General features: G+C 36.3%; 1 protein-coding gene across 1 annotated transcript in view; it reads left to right on the top strand.

Moving 5' to 3' along the window:
- Nucleotides 1-15,764, top strand: part of LOC150083386 (ubiquilin-1-like) — a 237,395-nt gene that overhangs the window by 122,770 nt on the left and 98,861 nt on the right. The gene's annotated exons all lie outside the window — the stretch shown is intronic.

Here is a 15,764-nt window from a genome sequence, read left to right as displayed (position 1 = left end):
TTGTTATTCGTAGCCATATTTTTGTACAGGTTAGAAAGAACTTGTCCACAATAAAACCTAAAATGAAACCTAAAAAAACTCATTTTCTTCCGTTAACACTCGAAAAAGTCTGTTTTACACTGCAAAACGGTAGATTTATCTTTTGTAAGCATGTCATTTTATAAATTGATAAATTTATTCAATTTATAAGCATATAAAGTAAAAGCAAACGACGAAACCTTCCATGACAAGTGTATAACATATACTGAACAAGGATTAGCAAGAAACATCCACACTTGCGATTTTGGCACCCCCCCCCCCACCAACTGAGTGCTGTTTTGACCGGGAAAGATAATTTCAGCCACGCCCATGTTTTTTTATGGCAGAAAATGTTCACGGCGCTTTAAAATTCACATTTTTTTAGGTTTCATCTTATATTAAATCAGCGACCGCGAATACAGATACTCCGAATAGCGGGGGTTTACTGTAATCCTAAACATAGCAATTGGGCTGAGAAGTCAAAGCATGTCATCATCAGTTATGCAGAAAGTCTCTTTGTTTCTCCACATTCGTTTTTCCACAGTTTTCCTAAACTTTGGGGGATATTTTACTAATATCCCACGACAGAAAATAGCGTGAATAAAGTTATTTGTTTATTTCTTTTAATGAAAATTTGAATATTGCTCTTCCATCTATGTGCTGAGGTCAGTCTTGGATTTGTCAAAGAATGTTATGTTCAAACTTGTTATACTAATAGTTTTTAAATCTTTCACTTTGGCAATTTATTACCATAGCAGACTGAACCAGAGAGAGAGAGAGAGAGAGAGAGAGAGAGAGAGAGAGAGAGAGAGAGAGAGAGATAGAGATAGATAGATAGAGATAGATAGAGATTCTGGCTTAGTCATTGGCATTTCTACTGCCTAAGTTATGGAAAGTCTAAAATAAGAGAAGTTTCTGTACTTTTGTTCAGCAAGAAAGTAATGCCTGTAACACATGGTGCATAGGTTCCCATTGAAAAATTACATTCTTATGAGCAGACTGAACAGGGAATGGTCCTGCTCGTGGAGTCATCACCCTAGTGGAAAACCATACCCCTTTCCAGATAATTGTTGTTACTATTAGTATAGAAGCAGTTGCTATTCGCTTGATTGTTTCGCTTAACAATCTGTTCTGTATATTTGCCATCTGGGATTAACATATCCCAGGCAGACCTTGATTTTATTATGCAACTGCCTGCTCCTAATCTCTTATTAAGAGCTCTTAATAGACATAATACCTTCTGGGGTAGTGCAGGCACTAACTTGTGGGGCTGTAAAATAGAGCACATACTCAAAAATAATGAGCTCTCCTAAATGAGGGTGGTTTGAACACCTTTCTCCTCATGTTTACTTGTACATTTACTGCCATTGATATTTCTATATGCCCCCTTCTCTTCACCCTTTGTTTATATAGGAGGTCGAAGAAAATCCCTATGGAGTGATCACTTCCCTGTCATATCTGTTCTGACAAGAAAACACCATGTCAGCCATCAAGGATATCTCAGTGGAAGTTTGATTAAGTTGGTCGGAATTCCTTAAACATCTCACATGGTTTGACCTCATAAAAGTCCGCCAGGAGTCCACCAATGATGTTTTGCACATTGCAGAAGTTATTGTTCTTGTAGTAGCAATTTCAAAAACGTATACGTGGTTTCCATAATTTTCAGAAACCTTGGGGGATATTTCACTAATATCCCAACACAGAAAGTTTAGTAGTCTTAAAATGTGCATGTGCCAAAGCATTTCATAATTAATGTCAGTCAAAGGGAGGGAATCTTGGATCAGTTTTATTTCATCCATAACCCAGTCTACCAGTTCAAAAGTAAGAATAAATCCAGAAAATAAAGAGAAATATCAATTGACCTTAGAGTCATCTGCAACTGCAGTCGATGCACAATTACAGATCCGACTGCAGCTGCAAGTACTCTAATGGAAACATTTGCAGAAATCTTTGCTTTACATTATTCTCCCAGAGTTCCTGGTCCTAATGTTTTTATAGTACACTTTTAAATTGAAATCCCTGCTTGACCACCCCTTGTGAACATCAGTGTTTGAGCCACAATAGGAAAATCTGTACAACACTCATCAGACTGTCAAATGATCCTTTGATATTCGGATTCAAGGACTGTTAAGTGTAAACTTGTCGGTCAACAATGTTTCCTAGGTGGTTGCATCTGACAATCACTACGTGAGCATCTGCATCTCATTTTAGGGATAAGGCCTTAAATTCTAAAAAAATATGGTAAAAACATTCTTATTTTTATTGGTTTCTCATTTATTTTTATTTGATGTTTTGTAATTGAGTTTAGCAAACCATAATTGTTTTAATTAAAACAATTTTTTTTAAAATCAAAACAAACATGACATCTGTCTCACAGATGTCACATGACTGAATTTGTTCCATTTAGGGGTGTGAGTAGTAGAGGATTAAAGAAGTACGTCATGATTGTGTGAATTCCAAAAAATAAAGAATAGCTTAACATCTCTGCTGCTTCGAAAAGATACATGGATGTGTTTTTTTTTTTTTTACTGATTATGTAGTTTGTTGAATTTTAGTTCAACTGCAAAAAAGATTTTGGCTGCTACATTTGCTAGCGGATTTTTAAAAAATGTTCAGAAGAACAATGACTTTGGAACAGTGACTTTGTTCTTGTATGACCCAGGGATGGTATCCTTCCTCAATTTAGAAAGCAATAATAATTTATTTTTCAGAGAAAATAAATGTACAGGATAGCACTTTCTGTAACCCTTTGTGGTTCTCCTGGAGTTTGAGTTACTGATTGGATCATAAGTTTAGAAACACAACCCTCCCTTGCTAATAATTAGTAAGGCCAGCACTTCCATGATTATTAATGACCTTTATATTTTTGAAGAAAATTTTGCTTCAAAAATTTGTAAAGCAGAAATTAGAAATGCTCAAAATTTTCCTTTATTTTTAAAGAAATACATGTACAACTTTGTTGTGCATGCATTTCGATTCAATTTCAATATAACACTAAACTTATATTCCAACGCAGTAATAACACTATATATATATGTACACACACACACACACACACACTGTGCTGTCACTTTATTAGGTACACCCCTGCTGTGCACACAAATGGTCTATTCCACAATGTTGCAAGTCACATGACCACAGTTGTGGATATAAAGGCAGCAGAACAACCTTTCTAGTATCAGTTAAGCATACAAACTAGTAAGAATGGAAGAAAGGAGTGATCGAACAGACTTCGAATGTGGCATGGTAGTAGGTGCAAGACGTGCTGGACAAAGCATCTCTGAAACAGCAGTTCTCCTAAGTTGTTTTATTTATTTATTTATTTATTAATTATTTTTTTTTATTGTTTTTGGCCGATGCTGTTAAGCTTTACATCATTTACTACCACTGCTAAATGCTAATACACTATAAGTTGAGATAGCTGATTATATATTCTTTCAAGTTGAGTATTTTCCATGCCCTTCCAGAAAATGACCTAAGTTTTATTTTTCTGTACATAACTTGAGTTTGTTTTATAATAATAATAATATGCACAAAATTTATTGATATAAAAGAAGGTTAGCAGGGTTATTAATGACAGTAATGATAGTATGCTACTGCAGCAAGATCTGGAAAAGTTGAGCAGATGGGCTGAGAGTGGCGACTTTGTTTGTTATTTGGTTTTTAGGAGCATTAGCAACTAAGGCCATGTTGCTCCGGGATATGCGGTGGTCATTCCCTGACCTTTCCGCATCCTCTGTATTTGGTGGTGACGGGCTCGAACCCCGGTCTAATCAAGAAGCGTGTGCTGCGCACTGCTGCTCCTTCCCACCTGGCTACCGAGGCGCCGCGACTGAAGCAAATGTAAAGTACTGCATATGGCTAGCAGTAACCCCAGAGTAATGTATCAACTGGGTGGTACTATACTCAAGGTAGTGGAGAATGAAAAGGATCTGGGGTAATTTTGCAGTCAGATATGAAGTTTTCAGAGCAGTGCAAAAATGCTGCAAGGAAGAATATCTCATGGTGTCTTCTTGTCAGTGATATACAGGAATTTTGCTAGCAGGGAGAAGAGGGTGATTGTCCCCTTGTATAAGGCAATGGTCAGGCCACACCTTGAGTACTGTATACAGGTCCTCATTTTATGAAAGATGTAGAGCTGCTGGAACGAGTACAGAGAAGGGCAACAAGATTGGTGAGTGAACAAAGGGTTGGTGTTACCAAGGAAGGTTTAAGTTCTGTAAATTGCAGCTTCCGGAGACTAGGCACCTGCTAGAGTTTGAACAGGCTAATAATAGAAAACTTGCTTCTTGCCCTAACGGTAGTCGGGCATTCTGGTCTCTTGTCAAAGCTATTGGCCGCAACTTTTGCCCATTTCTGCTCCCACCTCTGTCCAAACCAGATGCTTCTGTTGTCACTTCAGCCAAGGATAAAGCCGACCTGCTAGCATCCCATTTTTCTTCCAACTCATGCATTAATGATCTTGGTAAAACTCCTCCCACCATTCCCAAAATGCTCCATTCAATGCCTCCTGTGGTCTTCCATCAAAATGATGTCAGAAGGATTTTGACAAATCTTGATGCTAAGAAAGCTCCAGGTCCCGATGGTATTTCTTCACTTGTTCTCAAAACCTGAACTTACTCCTATTCTTTGCTACCTTTTTTCACTTTCTTATTCCAAAGGTGTTTTTCCTTCTGCTTGGAAATTTGCTCATATCCAGCCAGTTCCTAAAAAGGGTGACAAATCCCTCCGATTGAATTATCATCCCATTGCAATTACTTCTACTCTTTCTAAAGTAATGGAGAAATCAATTAACCGCCAACTCTTAAACTACCTAGAAACCTTCCGTCTGATCAACGATCGCCAGTATGGATTCCGTCAGTGTCGATCCACTGGTGATATTTTGGCTTATGTTAACCATTTATGGACTAATTCAGTGGAAAGGTTCGGTGGAACACAAGTAGTTGCTCTTGACATCTCAAAGACTTTTGATCGTGTTTGGCATAAAGGTGTTCTAAACAAGCTTCCATCTTATGGTTTGCCAACTGTTTTTAGTATTTGGTTATCCAGTTTTCTTTCTGATCGCTCACTGAGGGTGATGGTAAATGGCTCTCTGTCTTCTAACTTCTTGCTAATGCCGGTGTCCCCCCAAGGTTCAGTTCTTTCCCCCACTCTTTTCCTCTTGTATATTAATGACCTTCTTCCATTGACTGGAAATCCTATCCATAGTTTTGCCGATGATAGCACATTGCATTCTACTTTCAATTTTGAGAAACCTTGCCCTGCTCAATCAGCTTCAACTTCTCGAAAATCTGCTACCAATTCCTTAAATGCGGATCTTCAGGTAATTCTCCAGTGGGGCAAAGACAACTTAGTTGATTTCAACCCTTCTAAAACTCAGTCTTGTCTTATATCTCGCAAAAAGGATTCTTCTGCTTCTACGCTTATCTTTAGTGACACTCTGATTTCTAGGCAAAATGATATATCTCTTTTGGGGATTACCCTGACTTCTAATCTCTCTCTTGGCACAAGCACATTACAAATATTGCTTCCTCTGCATCTAAAAAACTTTGTTTTCTCCTTTGCTCTTGGCGTTACTTTTCTTCCAAACAGCTGCTCACTCTGTATAAATCGCAAATCCGCCCTGCCATGGAATATTTTTCCCACATCTGGGGTGGTGCCCCCAAAACCTCTCTCAGGCTTCTTGATTCCATTCAGAAGAGGGTAGTTAGGTTAATTAATGATTCATCTCTAACAGTGTCTCTCCACTCGCTATCTCATAGACGTACTGTTTCTGCTGCATGCCTCTTCTACAGATACTTCCATGGGCACTGTTCTTCTGAATTGGCTTCTATAATTCCCGCTCTCTCTTTCAAAACAGTCCAAACACATGCCGCCACCAGCGAACATCCATTTACTGTCCAACTTCAACTCACAGAACCAACTTTTCATCTTCCTTGTTTATTCATTCAACTGCCGTTTTCTGGAACAACCTTCCTTCATACGTATTTCCTGAAAATTACAGTATACGGAACTTCAATGTCAACAAATATCTTCTTTCGTCTTCTCAACCTCCAACTCAAGCACGGTACTAAGCACGGTGTTTATGGTTTACATATATATATTAAAAAAAAAAAAAAAAAAAAAAAAAAGGCACCTGCGAGGTGATCTAATTGAGGTGTATAAGGCCTTGAATGGATTGAGCAAGCTCAATGCTAATGGGATTCTTTCTGTTGTTCAGATTACTCACCTGAGGAGATGAGTAATCTGAACAAGAGAAAGAATAGATGTGCAGAAATTTGCCTTTAGCCAATGGGTAGTTGATAGTTAGAACAAACTTCCATCTGTTGTAGTGGAGGTCAGCAACTTAGCAGAACTGGACAAACATTTGGAGTGAGTGGATGGGTGAAATGGGAAAGGGTTTTTTAAGTTTCAAAGCCACCATTAGATAGCTCTTGCTGAGAGTATGGCATATACTGATCATAAGATCCTTTTCTCATATCCTGCTGAGAACAACCATGCAACAGACAAGTTTTAATTGAACAACCCTTGTCCATTAATTTCCATCCATCTATTAGGAAGACATTGGTGCTGTGAAATGCAGAAGCATGTGAGAACTTAAATATTGTGATGCAAACATGAATACATCCTTTCCCAATTTGTTTTACTGTCCCCATCTGTGTGAAAAAGTTCCAGTAATATTATATCCATTTTGGCACTTATAAGAAGCTGGTACTTGGATGCAGTTGCTGCCAACAAAATCATGTGGGAAAATTTTCAGCTAAAGTCAGCTCTTTTTGGAAGTGATTAAAATGTTATTACAACTATTTTCATTTTGATATACAGATTGCCTTTATTTTTGAATGCTAAATTGAATCCCCAAATTTGTTTTTTAATTTTTCATTTGTAATGAAGCTAAAAATTTACTCACTAGCAATCAAATGTTTTTCCCATGCTTAGTGAACAAGCAGATTTTCAGAGCCCATTCCATCCATAACAGCATAGTTTTACCACTTGTTTTGCCGTTTTTGGTGTTTTTTTTTTTTTTTTTTTTTTTGCCATTTGTCACTTGTTTAAAAAGTTCTGGATTCAGTTTTGCTTTGGAAAATGGGAGAAAGAAAAATTCTTGAAGGCCTCTTAAGTTGGGACTATAGTTAGGCACTCTCGGTGAGAGGGGAATTTGATTTTCACTGTGAATTATACTAGATTTTTTAACCTGCTTTATATGCAAAAAGGCAATGTCAACTCACAATGTGCAATTGACAAGATACATAATGTGCTAGTGCAGTATGCTCTAAGATGTTGATCTGTTATTAAACCAAAAAGTCAAACTCTGGACCTCTGCTTATGCAGTGGTCTAGTTTTTCTAAAATATTTTGAATTTGACCCCTAATTATTTTCCCTTAAAGATATTGGGACTGTGCAACTTAGTTGAGATTTCTTTATTTTCTGTGGATATTCTTTCCTCTGGATGTATGTATAAGACTTTCTCCAGATTAAAAAAATTCTTCCATTTCATATATGGAGAAAGTTATTTATTTTTCATTTCAGATTTTATATTACAGATTTTTCCTTTCATGTGCAAGGTCCTTTCATGTGCAAGTGTCCTGCAGAAATTCATTAAATCATTCTTATTGATATTTTGTTTCTGTGATTGTGAAAAGGTGATGTTATGGTTAATATTGCATTACTTCAAATAGTGATTCTAGGCAACAGAAGTAAGAAGTGGTATTTTCAATGGTGGAATTGAATAGAATCAAGCTCTTCCACATTAGGACTGGGTAGCTTTTTGTGTAGTAAATTATACTTTCTCTTTTGTTTGAGGTCTGTAGTCCATTTATTTTCACTTGATTCAGTCATTTTTATAATGATGCTTCTTGGCAGTCCACCCCAAATCATTCTAGTCCACTGGGGAATCATGATTGACATCCTTTACTCATTGCTCATCCATGTCATATAAAATATTTCATGTTTTCATAGGCACCAATTGCTTATGGCGAATTTCTTTTATTTTTCAGTATTTTTGTAAGCAGAAATATTTAATCATTTTGGCATTTTTCTCATATGCTCTGTGTATTTGCAGTGATTTTATTATAAACTTTTTCCGAAGGTCTCTTTTTTTTCAAATTCAAAAATAGCCAATAACATGTAATTAAACAAATGAAAAATTCAAGTACTCATAGAACGTATAAACAAAGTATAGGGTAAGTCAAAATTCGTGCAACAAAATTGTTAAAGTACTAATTTATCATTGACAATTGATAAAATTTGATTTCTCACTGCTACAGTAGTTAACAACTTTTACAGTGGCATAGCTAAATTTTTTGAGCCCTTAGGCAAGAAATCATTTTGGGCCCCTTATTTTTATTTAAATAAATTTTAATTAGGTATAATATAAAAATTGTTGAATCATTTTAATAACATAAATATGTATTTTATTTACGATTTCTTTATAATTTTACAAACATCAAAAACATGAAAATTAATATTACAATATGATACTACTTATTAAATACAATTTGACAACCACAAAAAATTATACTATAACTAATAAATTTACGAAAAAAGTTAATGTTACTTTTAGCACTTTTACATTTGGAAAATCATTAATAAAATCCATTTTACTGGCATATTTTGCCACGTTATGTCAAGGATCTGGGTATATTCTTACCATGTGTACGCCATATCCAAAAATTTCATTACTTCATACAGCATGTCCCCTCCAATATTAATTCCTATTGAATATACCATTAATTGTCAAACTAAGAGTAAGCTTATCTGCGAAAAGATCTAAACCTCCCAGGCACTTCCTGGTTCATTTCACAAATATACATGGTCTCAGTTCTAATCTCAACGATGTCAATTTCTACTTGCAGTCTGCCAAACCCCATGTACTTTTTCTGACACAATCTCGGTTATCGGTTGATTCAACTACTGCTCATCTCAGTTGCCCAAATTATCCGCTGTATGATTCCTTGTGTATATGTCCGTTCCAATATTCCCTGTCAGATACTTGACAATTTGGAATCTCCTCTCTTTGTTCTTCTCTAGTTTAAAATCTCTCTATCTCATTCTGTCAAATTTGTCTGTTGTCTCTACTGTTCTCCCAACTCCACTAATCACTTGGAGCTCTTCGACTTCCTCTATTGGCAACTTGACTTTCTCCAGTCCAGCTTTCCTGACAGTGAGGTGATTTTAATGTTCACAACTCCAGCTGGCTTCCGTTTTCTAGTCACACCAACCCAGATGGTCAAGATGCTGAGGCTTTTGCAATTGCTAATGATCTTGCACAGATTGTTCATTTACCTACAAGAATACTGAACAATCCTAACCATACAGCTAACACACTTGATCTTTTTCTCACAAACAACCCTTCTAAGTACATGGTCAAAGTGAGTGGTCCTTTAGGCATTTCAGATCACAACTTGGTGATTGTCTCTTCTCCAGTGGAGCCTTTATCTCGTGTGTGTTCCCAACCTCGTGTTGTTTGGCATTACAAGAATGCAAAATTGGATGACCTGCGAGATTTCTTTTCTTCTTTTCCTTGGTTGGACTACTGTTTCAAAACTTCTGATGTCAAAGTTTGCTCAGATCATGTCAGTGAAATTAATGTCAACAATTGTAAAGTCCTGTCAGATCATGTCAACAATTGTAAAGCAGTTATTAATCATTCCAAACTAGATTTTGAACAAGCTAAGAGTAGAAAACTTGATTCTTGCCCTAATGGTAGCCGAGCATTCTCGTCTCTTGCTGGCACCTCCGTAGCCAGGTGGGAAGGAGCAGCAGTGCGTAGCGCACTCTTCTTGATTAGACCGGGGTTCGAGCCCATCACCACCAAATACTTAGGATGCATGACCACCGCATATTGCCGGAGCAATATGTAATGCTCCTAAAAAAAAAAACCAAATAACAAATAAAATAAATAATCATCTCTTGCTAAAGCTATTGGCCGCAACTTTTGCCCATTTCTGCTTCCATCTCTGTTAAAACCAGATGGTTCTATTGTGACTTCGGCCAAGGATAAAACTGACCTGCTAGCATCCCATTTTTCTTCCAAATCATGTATTGATGACCTTGGCAAAACACCTCCCACTATTCCCAACACGCTCCATTCAATGCCTCATGTTGTCTTTCGCCAAACGGATGTCAGAAGGATTTGAACGAATCTTGATGCTAAGAAAGCTCCAGATCCTGATGGTATTTCTCCACTTGTTCTCAAAACCAGTGCTCCCGAACTTACTCCTGTTCTTTGCTGCCTTTTTTTCACTTTCTTATTCCAAAGGTGTTTTTCCTTCTGTTTGGAAATTTGCTCATATCCGGCCGGTTCCTTAAAAAAGGTGACCTTGCCCTACTCAATCAGCTTTAACTTCTCGAATATCTGCTACCAATTCCTTAAATGCCAATCTCCAGGTAATTCTCCAGTGCGGCAAAATCTCTCCCATCCAATTCTCGTCCCATTGCAGTTATTTCTAGTCTTTTTAAAGTAATGGAGAAATCAGTTAACAACCAACTCTTAAGCTACCTAGAAATCTTCCATCTGATCAACGATTGCCAGTATGGATTCCATCAGTGTCGATTCACTGGTGATATTCTGGCTTATTACCCATTTATAGACAAATTCTATGGAAAATTTCGGTGAGCAGTTGCTCTAGACATCTCAAAGTCTTTCGATTGTGTTTGGCATAAAGCTCTTCTAAACAACCTTCCATCTTATGGTTTGCCAACTGTCTTCTAACTTCTCCACTACTGCTGGTGTCCCCCAAGGTTCATTTGTTGCCCCACTCTTCTCCTCCTGTATACTAATGACCTTCTTCCATTGACTGGAAATCCTATCCATAGTTTTGCCGATGATAGCACATTGCATTGCACTTTCCATTTTGAGAAACCTTGCCCTACTCAATCAGCTTTAACTTCTCGAATATCTGCTACCAATTCCTTAAATGCCAATCTCCAGGTAATTCTCCAGTGCGGCAAAGACAACTTAGTTGATTTCGATCCCTCTAAAACTCAGTCTTGTCTTATATCTTGCAAAAAGGATATTTCTGGTCCTATGCTTATTTTTGGTGACACTCCGATTTCTAGGCAAGTTGATATATCTCTTTTGGGGATTACCCTGACTGCTAATCTCTCTTGACACAAGCACATTACACATATTGCTTCCTCTGTATCTAAAAAACTTGGTTTTCTCTTTCGCTCTCGGCATTACTTTTCTTCCAAACAGCTGTTCACTCTGTACAAATCACAAATTCGCCCTACCATGGAATATTGTTCCCACATCTGGGGCAGTTTCCCCAAAACCTCTCTCAGGCTTCTAGATTCCATTCAGAAGAGGGCAGTTAGGTTAATTAATGACTCATCTTTAACAGTTTCTCTCCACTTGCTGTCTCATAGATGTACTGTTTCTGCTGCATGCCCTTTTTTACAGATACTTCCATGGACACTGTTCTTCTGAATTGGCTTCTATAATTCTCCCTCTCTCTTTCAAAACAGTCCGAACACGTGCCGCCACCAGCCAACATCCATTTATTGTCCAACTTCAAACTCACAGAACCAACTTTTCATCTTCCTCGTTTATTCATTCAACTGCCGTTTTCTGGAAGAACCTTTCTCCTTATGTCTTTCCTGAAAAGCACAGTCTACAGAAGTTTAAGTCTAATGTCAACAAATATCTTGTCTCGTCTTATCAACCTCCAACCCAAGCACGATACTAAGTACTATAGGTTCTGATACCTCTCATGTTTCAGGTTTTCATAAAAAAAAAAATATATATATGCTCAATAGCCAGCATTGCAAGATTGCAGTCTACTTTGACCAATAGCATTTCTTTTGTTGTGGTTATTTGGTTTTTAGGAGCACTAGCAACTAAGGTCATATTGCTCCGGGAATATGCGGTGGTCATTCTCTGACCTTTCCGCATCCTCCATATTTGGTGGTTGACGGGCTCAAACCCCGGTCTAATCAAGAAGTGTGTGCTACGCACTGTTGCTCCTTCCCACCTACTACAGAGGGGCCTAGCATTTCTTTTATAATCTTTTATTATTCGTAATTTACTAAATGATCTTCTTTCGGCAGAGGCAGCTGGCAGGGTAAAAAATAACATAAATAAAGTAAAAATTTGTGAAAAGTCAAATAAAAAATTGTTTAATAGACATATCTGCTGATAAATCTTACTTAATAAGTGTGATTAAATTACAATATTGAATTGGGAGTTGGGGAGAGAGTACAGATGAATACCTTTTTTGCGAGATTTTCACACTCACTTAATATATCAGCATTTGACATTAATTTTTTTTTTTTTTTCGTTCTAGTATTGCAAAATAATTTTTTACTAACTTCATACTTTTGAAACGATTTTTATTTTGTATTATAATTTTTGTCTAAAAGAATAAAAAACACTGATTTAAAAAACAAACAAAGTAATATCTATTATCAAACAAAAAATCTGAAGCTAATTCATCGTATCGTCTTTTAGTTCTGTGTTGTCATTTGTCTTCAAATTTGGGATCAACCCTGAGTTTGCTCAGATTCATATTTAATTTGTTTGTACGAATTTCGAATGTTTTGTAAATGTTTACTTATTCGGTCCAATACAAAAGTTCATTCATTGAGGTCTATATCATGCTTCTGTAGAGTTTTTGAAGCATAATTAATTTCACACATCACGTTATTCAAAAATATACAAATGAAAATAAAATCAAATGTTATCATTTACTTCATTATTCTACATGCTTCGTCTCAGTCTGCTTTTTTAGTTGATTTAAGCTTTTATAATATCTGTAAAACGAACTTTCACAGCTGTTATAGACTGTTATCTACCAGACCTGTGAGTAGGGTTGAGTTTTTTTTTTTTAAATGTAACTTCAGATTCCCCAGTACATTTAGAAAGAAGATCCCATCTTTTTGTACTATTTCCAAAAAAAAAATTATGCAAAATTTGAAGAATGATGAAACGTTATTACAACAATTTAAAATATCATTAGTAACTAAATTTAAATTGTGACTTGCACAGTGAATGTACTCTGCATTTGATTGGATCCTTTTAATGTGTGGCTGCACACCATTATTAACCCCACTCGTGATGGCGCCTCTGTAGCCAGATGGGCAGGAGCAGCAGTGCATAGCACACGCTTCTTGATTAGACCGGGATTCGAGCCTGTTACCACCAAATACGGAGGATGCAGAAAGGTCAGGGAATGACCACCGCATATCCCCTGAGCAATATGGCCTTAGTTGCTAATGCTCCTAAAAACCAAATAACAACAACAACAACCACCCACTCATGACATTAGCCCCATCATATCCCTGACCATAACATTATTCAATGGGAATATTTAGTTCATGTAATATTTTCATTATATTATCCGTCATCATTTCTACCGAATGATCATTCATGTCATAGAATCCTAAAAACCTTTCACAAATTTCAAAATCTTTGGATTTTTCATTTTCGTCGCAAATTATGTGAACATGTCGTACAATAACACTTAATTGATCTTTTTTTTGTGAGATCTTGAGTAGTATCCAAAATTAGTGAAAAGAATGGTCCCGAAGTAATTTTGAGTGTAATGCTTTTCTTTTGTTAATTTGGTTCCTAAACATTCTATTAACTCATTTTGGATAGTGGGGGATATTTTTTTTACTGAACCAGATGGCTTGTTAGTAATTTGTTTCATTACTTCATCATAGTAGGAAAGTAAACTGACTTGCGATAAACAATTGGCATTGTAATCTTCCGATGACCGTGAAATGCTAAAGAATTTTTAGCCAACATGAGCGTTATCTGAAATAACTGTTCTAGTACCATTTTCCAAAACGAGGATCTGTATCTTACTTGTTCTTCAAGATCTTTATCAATCATTGCATTCTTTGCCACATTTCATGTATAGCACATGCCTCAATATGACGTTGAGAAACACTGAGTTTTTATTCAAAAAGATAGATTTTTTCCAATCTCATAGTCCGGAGTAGCACAGCTACAAACGAGGAACTGGACCATATGTTGAAGTAGAATAGTAGTACGTGTCACTAAAACTTCTATTTTGTTATTCAGGATCCCTTGGAAATGGTCCTTTAGGATGCAGGGAATAAACAGTGCAGTGCGTTCAACACTAATTTCCGACGAAGGCATGTCTATTATGGTCGAATTGTTTTCATTTGACAACCCTGCTTGATTTAAATGATCCACAGATGTATTTATACCAGCAGCATTCTTTTCTGCATTTTCTGCATTTTCAATACAGTAAACCCCTGCTATTTGCGGTATCTGTATTCGCGGTTTCGCGTATTCGCAGTAGCTGATTTAATATAAAATGAAACCTATAAAAATGTGAATTTTAAAGCGCCGTGAACATTTTCCGCCATAAAAAAACATGGGTGTGGCTAAAATTATCTTTCCTGGTCAAAACAGCGCTCAGTGGGTGGGGGAAGAGGGGTGAAAAAATCGAGAGCGTGGATGTTTCTCGCTAATCCTTGTTCAGTATGTGTTATGCGCTTGTCATGGAAGGTTTCGTCGTTTGCTTTTAATTTATATGCTTATAAATTGAATGAATTTATCAATTTATAAATTGATATGCTTACAAAAGTGACAAATCTACCGTTTTGCAGTGTAAAATAGACTTTTTTCGAGTGTGTTAACGGAAGAAAGTGACTTTATTGTAGACAAGTTCTTTCTAACCCGTACAAAAATATGGCTACGAACAACAAGGGAAATGTGAAAAGATCAAAGGTGATGACATTAGCGAATAAAATTGAGTTATTAGACAAAATTTCTAATGGTGAAAGTGTCTCCTCAGTGGCAAAACATTATAAAATCAATGAGTCAATGGTACGATCAATCAATCAAAAAATCGGAAAAAAAAATCCGCCTTAGTGTCCGTGAAAACGCGCTAATTACTTCAAAAATTTGCTTTAACTCGTGATGTTAAATTAGAAAAAATGGAAAAGCTTTAAATCTGTGGATAGAAGACCGAACTCAAAATAAAATTCTGTTAAGTTCACTCATCATTTGTGAAAAGGCAAAACTCCTTTATCAATACTTTAGCGAAACTGGTGATAGCACTGACGGGATAAGTTTTTTTTGCTAGCAAAGGTGCTGGTTTGAAAGATTTGTTTGAAATTTCTAATAAATATTACATTTAATATTAAATTGTTTCTTATTTTCATTTCGATGCCATATGCTTGCATTTCACTATGTACTGTCTATGCATAGTCATATTATGAAGGTACATATAATACATACATAGACAAAATTTTAGACTAGTTTTTCTTATATATTTCATACTTTGGAACGGAACCCCTTTATTACTATGGGAGCCATTACTCAGTATTCGCGGCATTTCTTAGGAATGTAACCCCCGCGAATAGTGGGGGTTTACTGTACTGGTCTTTTCTTTACCTTCTTCTGGACATAATTCATTACTGTGTTTTTTAAAGAAATTATATAATTTAGGTAATTTATTGACTGTTTGTTCCTTTGCTTTCTCCATTGTTCTTTTTTGGGCTCCACTCTTTCCCTTTTTCTTTTCATCCATTTTTAACTAAAATTTTTATTAATTTAATTTTAAACTTTATATTTTAAATACAAATAGTAATAATAAACAAATACATTTTTGTATGTCTATTGCTGTTTTGATAATGACTTGAACAACCTTGAATTGAAATTAATCCAGTAACAATTTTTGAAGACTGTATATGGCTAAATGTTTGTATACGGTGGGGCCTACCCCCCCACGTCCTGTCAAATTTGGGAATCCCGAACACCATACGAT

This window comes from Mastigoproctus giganteus, chromosome 7 (genome assembly GCF_048544385.1).
Source record: "Mastigoproctus giganteus isolate SK-2022 chromosome 7, ASM4854438v1, whole genome shotgun sequence".
Lineage (NCBI taxonomy): Eukaryota > Metazoa > Arthropoda > Arachnida > Uropygi > Thelyphonidae > Mastigoproctus > Mastigoproctus giganteus.
This window is presented reverse-complemented; position numbering and strand designations above follow the sequence as displayed.